Raw genomic sequence first — 12689 nt, forward strand, 5'->3', positions numbered from 1 at the left:
TTCTATCTTGTTTATATATTTATAGCAGAAAAAAAATAATATAGCAAAAAAGATTTCTAAAATTTAAAATAGAATTTCAAAATTTTCTTATTTTATAGATATATTATACGCGATTATTCCATATAATGCCTGCAAACTCAACTTATGCAAAAGACGTTTACACTTACAGACGTTTGTACGTAACGCTATACAAATGGAACTAAGAAGATCTTAGACCACTAAATCATAGTCATAAAAAAAAGTTCATTCTTATGATTATAACTAAAAACTAAAGAATAATAGTCTCAGCTATTATAGTCCGGTCAAAATAGTCGAAAAAATAGTGGTATGTTTGCAATAATTCGCATAGAGCTGAAAATCGGTACATAAGTTAGGGACATTATTAAAAATAAAATATAAAAAATCCCCACCGAATCCACATCTGCAAAAAAAGTTATTCAAGGGAAAAGGATAAAAACTTTTTTCGTTTTGCTAGCGCCATTTACTATCTAAAGAAAAAAAAATTTTTTGTGGCTTTCTCTGATCTTGGATTAGAACAACAAAATATTGCTAAGTTTAGGGGATTTGATCAAAATTAAGGTGAGCATGACACTATGCAATTTTCACGTGAAAATTAAACTATCATGTTTAAGTATGTTTTAATATTGCATAATTTAAAGTTTACGTACGTTATAAATTTGCATACACTTTCGTTAACATTTTCTTTTAATAAAAATACTGCAACTCATTATCGCCACTACCTCGGTTGCAATGGTCGTCAGGGTATTGTGTCAAACACGCTCGAAGGGGCACTACTACCATAAACACTATTAAGTTCGGTAATAATTCGGTAATAAGTTCGGTAATTCCTTTAATAAATAGACCAACAAGGTTAACTGCAACATCTGCCTCGTTAATAGACAATATCATAACAACTGACACATCTTATAATTTACTAAAAACAGGAATAATTAAAAGTGATACCTCGGATCATTTTCCTATTTTTTTATCTATAGATATTAATACAGATTCGATATTACATGAAAAACAGGTCATTATCAAACGCTGTATTAATGATAAAAATATTTTATCATTTAAGGAACAATTATCCTTAATTAACTGGAATTCAATAAGCAATTTGTCAGAGGCAAATAATATGTATAATGCATTTTTTAAAGTTTTTTATGAAGTTCATGATGTAAACTTCCCAAAATGTAAAATTAATAAAACAAAAAAAAGTTTAAAATCACCATGGGTAACAAAAGACCTTAGAAAATCCTCAAAAATAAAACAAAAACTATATATTAAATACCTTAAAGCAAAAACAATTGAAAGCAAAACACTCTATAAAACCTTTACCAAACTATTTGAAAATAAAAAAAAAACCTTAAAAGAAATTATTACAGCGACTTATTTGATAAATATAAAAACGACTATAAGCGAAAATGACAACTTGTTAATGAAATCACTTGTAACAATAAAATGAAAATATGTTCTTTGCCAAAGGCAATTAAAATGAATACTGACATTTTTTATAACCCTACCATAATAGCAAACGAAATAAACAAGTTCTTTGTACCAGTTGGACCAAACTTAGCCAAAACATCCCCATAATTAATAATTCAATTAATTCAAAAAAAGATTTGACTTCCCCTGAAATATCTTCTCTAAATAAATTTAAAGTATCTTTTGATGAATTTGAGATTGCTTTCAAAAGTCTTAAGACTAATAAAGCAATTGGTCCAGACAATGTAAACGGGAATATTGTTATTGGTTCATATGACATAATTAAAAATATTCTCTTTAGGGTCTTTACGTGCTCAATAAACCAAGCAGTATTTTCCGACAAACTCAAAATAGCTAGAGTAACCCCAATTTTCAAAGGAGGAGAACTTACAAACCTCAGTCATTATCGCCCAATTTCAGTTCTCCTAGTTTTTTCAAAAATTCTAGAAAAAATATTATATAATAAAATTTTTAACCACTTATCAGAAAACAAAATATTATATAATAACCAATACGGATTTAAAAAAAACAATTCTGCAGAACATGCAATACTTCAACTAACAAGAAATATTGGTGATTCATTTGAAACATCGCAATACACATTAGGTATTTTCATAGATCTATCGAAAGCTTTCGATACTATAGATCATTAAATTCTTTATAACAAACTAGAACATTATAGAATCACTGGAAATACTTTATTATTACTAAAGAACTATTTAACTAATCGTAAACAGTTTATTCAAATAGACTCATCATTATCATCAAATTTATTAAATATAACTTGTGGAGTGCCACAAGGCTCAATACTAGGCCCATTGCTGTTCCTGATATATATCAATGATCTCTACAAAGCCTCAAACTTAATGACAATTATGTTTGCGGATGACACTAATCTTTTTTTAACCAGCAATGATCTAACAACATTATTTAGAAATATGAACACTGAGCTTATTAAAATCTCTGACTGGTTCAAATCAAACAAACTATCAATTAATATAGAAAAAACTAAATGGATGCTTTTTTACCCAAGTTCAAAAAAAAATTAATTCCAAGTATTACGCCACTTATTTTTGTTGACAATATTGAAATAAAGCGAACAAAAATTACAAAATTTTTAGGCATTTATATTGATGAAAATCTTAAATGGAAACACCACGTTAACAACCTAAATAACAAAATTGCTAGAACTATAGGAATATTGTATATAATCGAGAAGTTTCTTAAATAAACATACTTAAACTCAATTATATTATTCCTTTATACACTGCCATATTAACTACGCTAACATTGTTTGGGGTAGTGTGAACAAAAGTATACTAGAACCTCTTCATCGTCACCAGAAACACATTGCACGTCTTATAAACTTTAAAGACCGTTTTACTCATGCCAGGCCTCTCTTACTTGAAATGAATATTTTAAATATATATCAGCTAAACGTTTATAATATTTTATGTTTTATGTATAAATGTAAAACCAACGATTCCCCTTCTTCCTTTCATAACCTATACTCAATAAAAGAAAAAAACAAGTACAATCTACGAAATGATAATTCTATTCGACTACAATTTTCGCATACAAATTTTGGTAAATCTTGTCTTTCTTTCCGAGGAGCCTTTCTTTGGAATAAAATAGTTTTGAAATATTTTGACTTTTCTCATGAATGGACTTATACCTCTTATAAAAGGAAACTTAAGAAAATCATTTTGTCTATTGATAATATACTTTTATACTTTTAATAGGAAATTTATTTGAAAATTTCTATTTTTTATTTAAATTATGTTTTTCTTCTAATGTTGTTAAACACAGTTTTTTTTTAGTTTTTTTTAAAATATGTAACACGTAAATTTGTAACGAATTTGCAGCGGTTCTCGACGACAAGACCTTAAGGTCTTCTACGAGTCTCCGCATTCTTTTTTTTTTATTATTTATAGTAAAAATCCTCACTTGTAATTGTTTATACTATTATATCTTAACTTGTAATTTTATAAATATTGAAGAAATGTAAAAAAAATAAAAAAAAAATAAAAAAATAAATAATAATATTAATATATAGAGATATGTATAGAAGACAATAAACTAGCAGTTTGTTTGCTGTATGTAAGCAAGATCTCGAGTGGCGAAGAAGGAAGGAAAGCAAGTAAGTGAAACTATTACGTATATTAATACTAACTAATATATGTTTTAATAAAACAAATTATTTACGTTTTTTTGGTAATTTTTTTTGGTAATTTTTTAATACCTAGTTCTTTTGCATAGTAGGATCTTTAATTACTCTAAGTTTAAGTACTCTTTTTTGTTTCCAGCTACAACTTCTCTGAAAAACCACCTTCAAAACAAGCATTCTGAGCAGTACGCTATGATAACTGTCAGCAGAAACCGGCAAGAGGGAGCAAAAAAAAAGGTTGTTTTTTTTTTCTTTAGTTTACAATTATTAATCGTAATATAACAATATAAATTTGGTATCTGGAAGAAGATCTAAAAGATCTTGCCGCCAGAACCATATAAAATATATCTAAAGTGTATTTAATAAAATAAAAATACAATTGGTTTAATAACTATTAACAATGTAGAATAAACAAAGATTGAAAATAATTTTACTAATTATCCAGAGTGAAAATAATTTTACATTTCAAAAATAATTATATTTATTGCCAGTAGAAAAAACATAGTTTTTTAATTTAGTTTTAAAAACGGAAAACGAAATTGACAAATCAAAATTAGGAAAAAAAATTCCGTTCCATAAATACGGTGCTCGATAGTTTATGCAAGATTGATTAAACTTTGTTTGACAAAAGGGTTCAATTAATAAATTATCATTTCGAAAATGTAATATGTAATATTTTCATCATTGTAAATACCTAAAAATCTTATGACCGCCTCCTTTTTTATTTCAATTTTATCAATAAAAAGTTTAGATAAATAGTTTGGTAAAAAACGCTTTGTTGCGAGAGTGTGGAAAAGGATCCATTTTGTTTTATCAATGTTTAAAGTTAACTTGTTGCACTTAAACCAGTTGGAGATGTGATTGAGCTCTTTGTTCATATTTGAAAAAAGCTCATAAGTGTCATTGTTTGGAGAAATAAAATCGTCTGCAAACATGATAAGGTTAGAAACTCATAAGGTTAGAAGCTTTATTTAAATCATTTATATAGACTAAAAACAAAAGTGGGCCTAGAATAGAACCCTGTGGAACACCACATTTTATGTCAACTAATTTTTCATTTTGAAAATAATCTCCATAGAAAACAAATTATTTTTTATTTGTCAAGTAACTTTTATACCATTTTATTAATTTGCCATTAATTCCGTAAAATTTGTTTTTTAAGTAGAACTTTGTGATCAACCGTGTCGAATGCTTTTGATAGGTCAATGAAAATACCTAATGTATATTGTGATCTACCAAATAAATTTGAGATTTCACGAATGAACTGTGTAATGGGTTGTTCAATTGAACAATTTTTATAAAATCGAGTTGATTTTTATTTAGAAATTTATTCAGATTAAGGTAATTGTATGTTCTATTGTATATAATTCTTTCTAAAATTTTCGAGAAGGTTGAAAGAACTCAGATAAGAGAGGCAATAATTACTAATATTTGATTTTTTTCCGACTTAGTAAATTGGAGTAACTTTAGCTATTTTTAATTGGTCGGGGAACACACCTTGCTGTATGCCCTTCAGGATGCCCTGGAGACTTTATAAAGAATACATTTTAAATTTTCATAGCAATCTATGACGATGTTGCCATTTATTTCACCCGCACTCGTAGCTTTATTTCTTTTGAGAGATTTCTGAGCTCTCTCAAACTCAGAGTTTTCTCTTAGGCATTGGCGGTTTCTCTCACTTATACCGACTCTAAGGTACCAGCATTCAAAGGCAATTTTAGAGTGTGTGTGTGTGTGTGTGGGGGGGGGGGGGGACCATTTCATACTTTTTAAGGATTCACCCCCTTTATTTTATTTGTAGAATCACCTCTGCCTGCAGTAACAGGTATGTTAAAAAAAAACAGTTAACTCTGAAAGAGACAGCTGAAAAGAAGAAAAAAGTGTTTGGTTTTTAATGATCCAAAGTCAATAAAATATCATTACTTAATTGGAGAAATGATTGCCTTAGACAACGATTTTTACTTGTTGAACAAGTTGGTTTCAACAAGCTTATGAAATAGGCAGTACCGCCATACAAAATACCTTGTTGCACCTACATGAATGGGAAAATTATCCCCGGTATTTTAATAGAATTTGCACTAAAATTGAAACTTTGAAGTATTTCACAAGCAACAGCAGTATCTGTGACATATGACATGTGGACGTGTCAGCACAACAACCAAAGTTTCTTAAGTTTTACAGCACATTAGATATCTCCAGATTTTATTCTTGAACATGCTATTTTGGCGATAAAGCTGTTTTCTGGTTCACATACTGGTACCAATATTGCTAAAGAACTCAATACTATTGCAGAAAGATGGAGCATTTCACATAGCATGATCCATTTTCTTGTCCATGATAGTGGAGCTAGTATGATAAAAGGTGTACGAGATGCAGGTTATGATTCTGCCAAGTGTTTTATTCATTTATTACAACTGGCTGTCAATGTATTGCTAAATTCTCAAATAAAAATAACACAGATGGTAGCTGCTGCAAGGTGAATTTGAACCATTCTAGTATAGAGCAAGAAAAACTAAAATGCATTCGTCAAGAATTTAAACTGCCAAACCACCAGTTAATACAAGACGCAAGCACACGTTGGAATTAAACATGCTATTTATTGGAGCGATTATTAAAGCAAAAGCGAGCTTTCTTGTTGTACACAACAACGTAATCACTTGATCTGTCGAAGCGGGTTATGAAGCTCTTTTGTAAACTGAACTTGTCTTGGGGGGCCTTGGTATGTGGCCTCTATATGGCAATGAGCTGGAGGAGGATAAACCACAATACCACAAAACATGATGCCTTTAATAGATCAGAATTTTTTTAAACCGTCATTTTTTGGCTTAAAACATCTTTTTTATTATAAATATTTAAATTACCGACGTGATATTAACAAAAATGAAAAATGGAAAAAGATTTTATTAAATGAAACGTAAAACATCACTGTTATAAAGTTAAAGGCAGTGTGGTTTTTTTGACGCCAAAGGCTGTTTGCACGAAATTCAATGCTGCCCGAAATTCGCTTAACAAAAAACTAAAAAAGTTAAAAACCTTATAAAATTGTATATTATTTTATCACTTATGAATAAATGTAGTTTATTATAATTTTTTAAACTTAAATAAATAAAAATTTGTTTACTTTAAAGTATTAGTCAAGTTTATAACTAAAAAAATAATATGAAATTTTCAGATTATTTCTTGTAGCTAAGAAATGCGTTTCAGTTAAAGAGTTTCTCGTTTTCAGCGTTTTTAGCTTATTTTTTATCTTAATAATAATAAAAATAATTAACAAACCAAAGTGTTACTGTTGATATGCTTATTATTTTTAAATGTTTTTAAAAACGTAATATAGAGAAAATAAGCGTCGTACGAAGCGTTTATATATTTCCGATGAGGCGATGATAATTGAATGCTATTCAATCCTCTTCTGTAAAACAAACTATTTGATAAAATGCTTCCTTTTTTTATGGAAACGGGAAAGGGAAGGGAAAAATATTCACGTGATGATGCGTAGTTTTGCTTCGGAAAAATTAAAACTTATGCTACGCGTTCTCATATTATTATTTGGCCAGTTTCCAAAAAAAAATTGAAAACTGGTCTTTTTTTGATATCTATATTTATAAAAATAAAAGAAAAAGAAAAGAAAATGGTGCGATACCATAAAAATAAATGATTTTTAATATCTTATTTTGAAAATAACTTAAAATTATCAGTATTTTTTATAGCGTTTAATAAAGAAGCTGATGTTGATGTTATTCTGTTTGGCTTGATTATTAACGGTCAATCTCGGTTTGAAAGTATTATTGTAAATTTTAAAATTGATATATTATTTGCGTAACACTCAAAATAGTTTAAATTTAAATCATCAATTACGTAGGTTAATTTTTATTAATTTTATTCTGTAAAAATGCATTAAAATTTTCAATTACGTCATTTGGTGAATAAAAACTACTTAAACCTATTTTTTAGTATTTTCGTTTATAACTTTATGTAAACTGTATTTTTGTTTATAACTTTTACAGTCACAATGATGGAATTAAATTAAAATCTTGTAAGTGGAGTTTTATTGTAATAAAAGAGCATTTTTTGTGGAGCACCTGCTTTGTTAGCTAAAACTGTGGAGCATCTGCTTTGCTAAAATAACTTAAGATAGTATTTTTCATCAAATAAAAATTACTGGTTTAAATAAAATTCTTGTCTTTATAGTTTCAATATTTTACAAGTTTTGTTTTTTGTTTTTGTTTTTCTAATTTTTAGTTACCTACTCTATTAGTAGGTAACAAAAAATTTGGAAAAACAAGAGATTTTATGTATATTCCTCGTTTATTATGTATATTATTTTTTCAATTTTAATATTACCACTTACTTCCAGTTTATATTTAATAAGTATTTTTATTTTATTTTCTGCGCCTTTCTAAGTTTGAATTTTCTTTTCTTCAAATCCATAAGTTATTTTGGCGACTTCTATATCGAGTATCTCGAGTATTTCGAGTTCTGTAAATTTATCTTTAACTTTTTACTTTTTACTTTTAATAACTTTTTTATTTTCTACTTTTATTCTATTTTCGTTGAGTTGATGATTTATTGATGCTTTTGCTATCTTTTAAAAAGGAGCATATCCAATAGAAAAATTTTTATGTTTATGATTACAATCTTGGCAGATTTTTTCATTCAGTCATTTACTTTATTTTCAAATTTTTATATTATTTCTGCGTAATTGATATTTCAGCTTCAAGTTTATCAGTTTTATCGCTAAAATGTTTCATTGATATGTTTTCATATATATCTAAAATCTTTTTAAACTTAAATACGTAATAAAAATAAATAAATAAACACGTTAAATAAAATATAAAAAAAATATATATAAACGCGTCATAAAAAAAAAAATCAAGAAGCCGTGGCGCGGTAGTTTGAAAAAAAAAAAGATGTTGAAACTGAATTATTTCACAAGAGTAATTTTGTAACAGTGTTCAATTACTAAATTTTATATTGTGAAATTGAAAGATTATTTAACATTTCTCTGTAAACACTTGACGTGTTTAATAAGTCTAAAATAAACTAAACGTATTTATGTGTTATTTAGACATCTAAAACAAGTCTTGTGCTTAAAATGGATTTGAAAGTAGTACCGTATACCACATCGCTACTTCCAAACTCTATTGACACAAAAGAATTTAAGAAAAACTGAAGAGCAATTTAAAATTTAGAAAACTAATGTTATATTAAAAACGCAAAAGTTTTAGAAAGCTTTCGTTATATAGACAGTGTTTAAATACACCATGGAAACTGCAAACAACTACAAAAGTTCAAAGTCAACCCTTTAATGTAAACATCATTAAAAGAAACAGAAGTCATTTACTAAGAAAAAAAAAAAGAAAATTGAAATCGGGAAAGCGATATGCCAAACAATAAAAGCGATAACAATGAAAAATATAGCGCGTTTATAAACAAACACAAGTTGTCGCCTGATAAAATAATAAAAATAAACCAAACGACGCTAATTTAAAAAATGTTAATATAATTACCGCAAAATTGGAAAGAAATTTTGAGTTAATCTAAACACTATGATAATTACAAAGCCAATTTCTATAAGAAGGAATGTAGACTGTTACTCAAATGTTTCTCCACAGAGAAACCAATAAAATTACTAACAATTTATCAGAGATAGTAAAATCACTTACAATTTATCAGAGATAGTAAAATCACTAACAACTTATCAGAGATAGTAAAATCACTAACAACAAAACCACTAACTAGTTGTTAGCTCCAAAAACATTTGCAAAACGCACGCACAGGATACTGAAATCTATATTGTTATCAACTTTACTGATCCCCCAGCTGGTATTGATAACATTGTTAATTTGAACCAACTATGACTCACGGGAAAATGTAAGCATAGTTATTTATAATAATAAGCATCTTTATGTATTAGTCTTACTATTATTTCATCCTGAAAATTATACATCCTGAAAATTCATTACATCCATGTAATGAATTTTCTGGATGAAATAATAAGTCCTGAAACTTTTTACTGAGACTATTTCGGCGTGAAAATCAGTGTTTAGTGACTAGATTTATTGCTGGAGGTAAATTTATAGCAATCCTTTAATTTATTTATTTGCTGTTATGTTCGACTTGATTGTTTTAGTTTGCGTTTCAGTTTACATACTTATGTTTGCAATGTGCGTACACGCATAAGCACAATGCATAAAATGTATATTATAAGGATTGTAAACCGTGCTTTAATTTTTGATATAAAACTCCAAACAATATATTCTGCAAAATGAACTTTAAAATTTAGCTTAGAAACAAGATTGCTGTATATTTTCCTGTCTGATGTGCTGCCGTAGTGCTGTGCTGTTCCTAAGTTGCTAATGTTTGTTAATATTGTTTACTCGATTTTCACATACAATAAATGAATGGCATAAATGAACCCATTAAGCCAGTTTTCCTTTGTATTTCCAAACTGTCATTGCAGACACAAAAATATATTTGATGACTGTAAAAAACATTTTTTGCAAAATATAGAGAGTACGATTTCACATTCTTGTTCAAGCTACAACTCAAAGAGTTTTTGTGAAGCAACAAATAAAAAAAGTGGAGGCGCGTGTAGAAATTGATCAGATTTTATGTATTTGCAGAAAAAAAAATTGGTATAATTATATTTTTGTATTCATGTTTATAACTAAAAGTTTTTCATGTAATAACTAAAGGTTTTTACAGCCTTATAAAGGCTGTAAAATCTTTAGTTATTACACAGATTAGTTGTTGGTATACTAAACTTGTTTTTTTTTTGTTACATATTGTTGTGCTAGAATTAAACAATATTTTTTCATAATGTTTGGTCACATTTTTTATATTTCTGCCAAATGTTAAGTAATGAAATTACTGTTTAAGATTAAGAGATTAAGTAATGAAATTACTGTTTAAGATTAAGAGATTAAGTAATGAAATTACTGTTTAAGATTAAGAGATTAAGTAATGAAATTATAATAACAACATAAATGTTCAATAACTGATAAAAGTCAATATGATTGTCTATTTAATTACCTTTTTTCAGTCATTTAACAACGTCAACATTTGGCATCAAGAATATACAATAAAGATATTGTTACCTATTATGTAAATGTTAAAAAATGTGCAATTTCACCAAAATTAAATAATTTTTATAGGATAATGGAAATATTTATCCAGGATGTCTGCCAGATCAGGGAAATCAGGGAAAACAGGGAAAAGTCAAGGAATTTAGATATCTTCAAAAAAATTAGGGGAGTATCAGGGAAATTAGGTTAAATTTTAAAAAAATCAGGGAGAAATCAGGGAAAATAGCTCTTCATCAAACTTACATAACTTAAATAAGCTGTATATGGTACACGTAAAAGTTTATTTGGCAGATAGTTTTATGAACTTCTCTTGATACATTAAATGTGAGTTGTATTATTGTTTATATTTTTGAAGTTAAAGAGCATTTTTCTAAACGAATCTAGGTCAACTTTTGTGAAGTTAAGTTTGGGTAACTTTAAATTAAATCAGAGAAATCAGGGAAAACAGGTAGAAGATCAGGGAAATATCAGAGAAAATTCAGGGAAATCCACCTTAAAATATTGGAAGACACCCTGTTATCTATATTTTATGAAATATACAGTTTAGCTACCACCACCTAATAAATTGCTTTTTTATTAGTCACAGAACATTGGCAACTCTTTGTAAAAAATTATAAGTAGGAGTGCGCAACCCAATGTTATAAGAAAATTGTAAAAATAAAAATACTATAACACAACTGTTTAATAAAAACAAGTTAAATATACCAATCGTTATATCATGCTGATAACTGTATATATTACTATATTTGCATCACACACACACACACACACACACACACACACACACACACACACACACACACACACACACACACACACACACACTTAGGGTTAGGGTTATATCATGCTGATAACTGTATATAACTGTATATAACATGCAATGGTTATATCATGCTGATAACTGTATATATTACTATATTTGCATCAATAGTGAAAGGTTTTGTGGTTGCAGCAACAGTTTAAGCACAAAATTTTATTAAATTTATTAGTTACACTTATTAAAAGCATTATAAACTTCTGTTCGTTTAAAAAATTTTATTTGTATATTTGCAATTGTAATTTATATTTTTTGCTTTAAAGGTTTCTTTTGTGAGTCATTTATGGCTTTACAAATTTAATTTGGATTTAAAAGACACACACACCACACACACATACACTACACTAGAAAGTTACTGGAGCCTTGGCCCCAGCTAAAAATAGCATTTTTTGACAAACCCAGCCTTAATACCATCTAAATTATAAGTTTTAGAAAGGAGAGCCTAGGCTAAAAAAAATTTATAATACTTAAAATATTATAAATTTATGCATACATTTACTATTTATCAAATATTGATATATATATATATATATATATATATATATATATATATATAAACCAATTCATTTCCAAAAAGGTTGAAAGCAACCACTATTAAGTTATGGGCAACTAGAAAACAAAGGATAGGGTTAAAGAATAAGGAAATGGTTTACTGAAGATTTAAAAAGTTTTAGGTTGTATGAGTCAGGAAAACATGAAGATGGGTGAGAATTTTGAGGTTTAATTGATATGCAAGGAAAAGAATAAAAATTTTTACAGCATGAAAGGACAAATACAGTAAAAAGATGTGACTTTAGTGAAGTCAATCGAGAATAAGTTTTGCTGATCGAAATAGAGATAATGGCTCATTTAAGCAGCAACCATGATAATATTTAAAAAAAAAAAAAAGAGATGCAACCTTACAGTGATGGGAATATAGTTCAAGCTTGGCAAATGGAACAGGTCTAACTACATTTGCAATCTGCTTTTGGACTTTTTATCTAAGCATGAGAGGGTTGTTATTTATCACTATAAAAATATCAACAATATTGCAATAGTTGTTTGCTTTAGTAACTAAGTTTTGTTGGAGTTAAAATCCACAAGCCACTTCAAGCCCCAAGCTGTTATAGAATAGAGAACAGATTAAAGATCGGCT

At 27.9% G+C, this 12689-nt stretch overlaps 1 protein-coding gene across 4 annotated transcripts in view; it reads left to right on the forward strand.

Annotated features, from left to right (window-relative positions):
• Nucleotides 1-12689, forward strand: part of LOC100213564 (uncharacterized) — an 82480-nt gene that overhangs the window by 30546 nt on the left and 39245 nt on the right. Inside the window, exons 3-4 of one of the 4 annotated variants that reach the window (XM_065814709.1) lie at nt 3542-3625; nt 3792-3889. The gene's annotated coding sequence lies outside the window, so the exon portion shown is untranslated. Of the gene's footprint in view, nt 1-3541; nt 3626-3791; nt 3890-9181; nt 9524-9565; nt 10288-12689 lie in introns of those variants that run through there. The other 3 variants (XM_065814707.1, XM_065814708.1, XM_065814706.1) reach the window with 3 other exon arrangements.

The sequence above is a fragment of the Hydra vulgaris genome, chromosome 12 (genome assembly GCF_038396675.1).
Source record: "Hydra vulgaris chromosome 12, alternate assembly HydraT2T_AEP".
In the NCBI taxonomy this organism is placed as follows: domain Eukaryota; kingdom Metazoa; phylum Cnidaria; class Hydrozoa; order Anthoathecata; family Hydridae; genus Hydra; species Hydra vulgaris.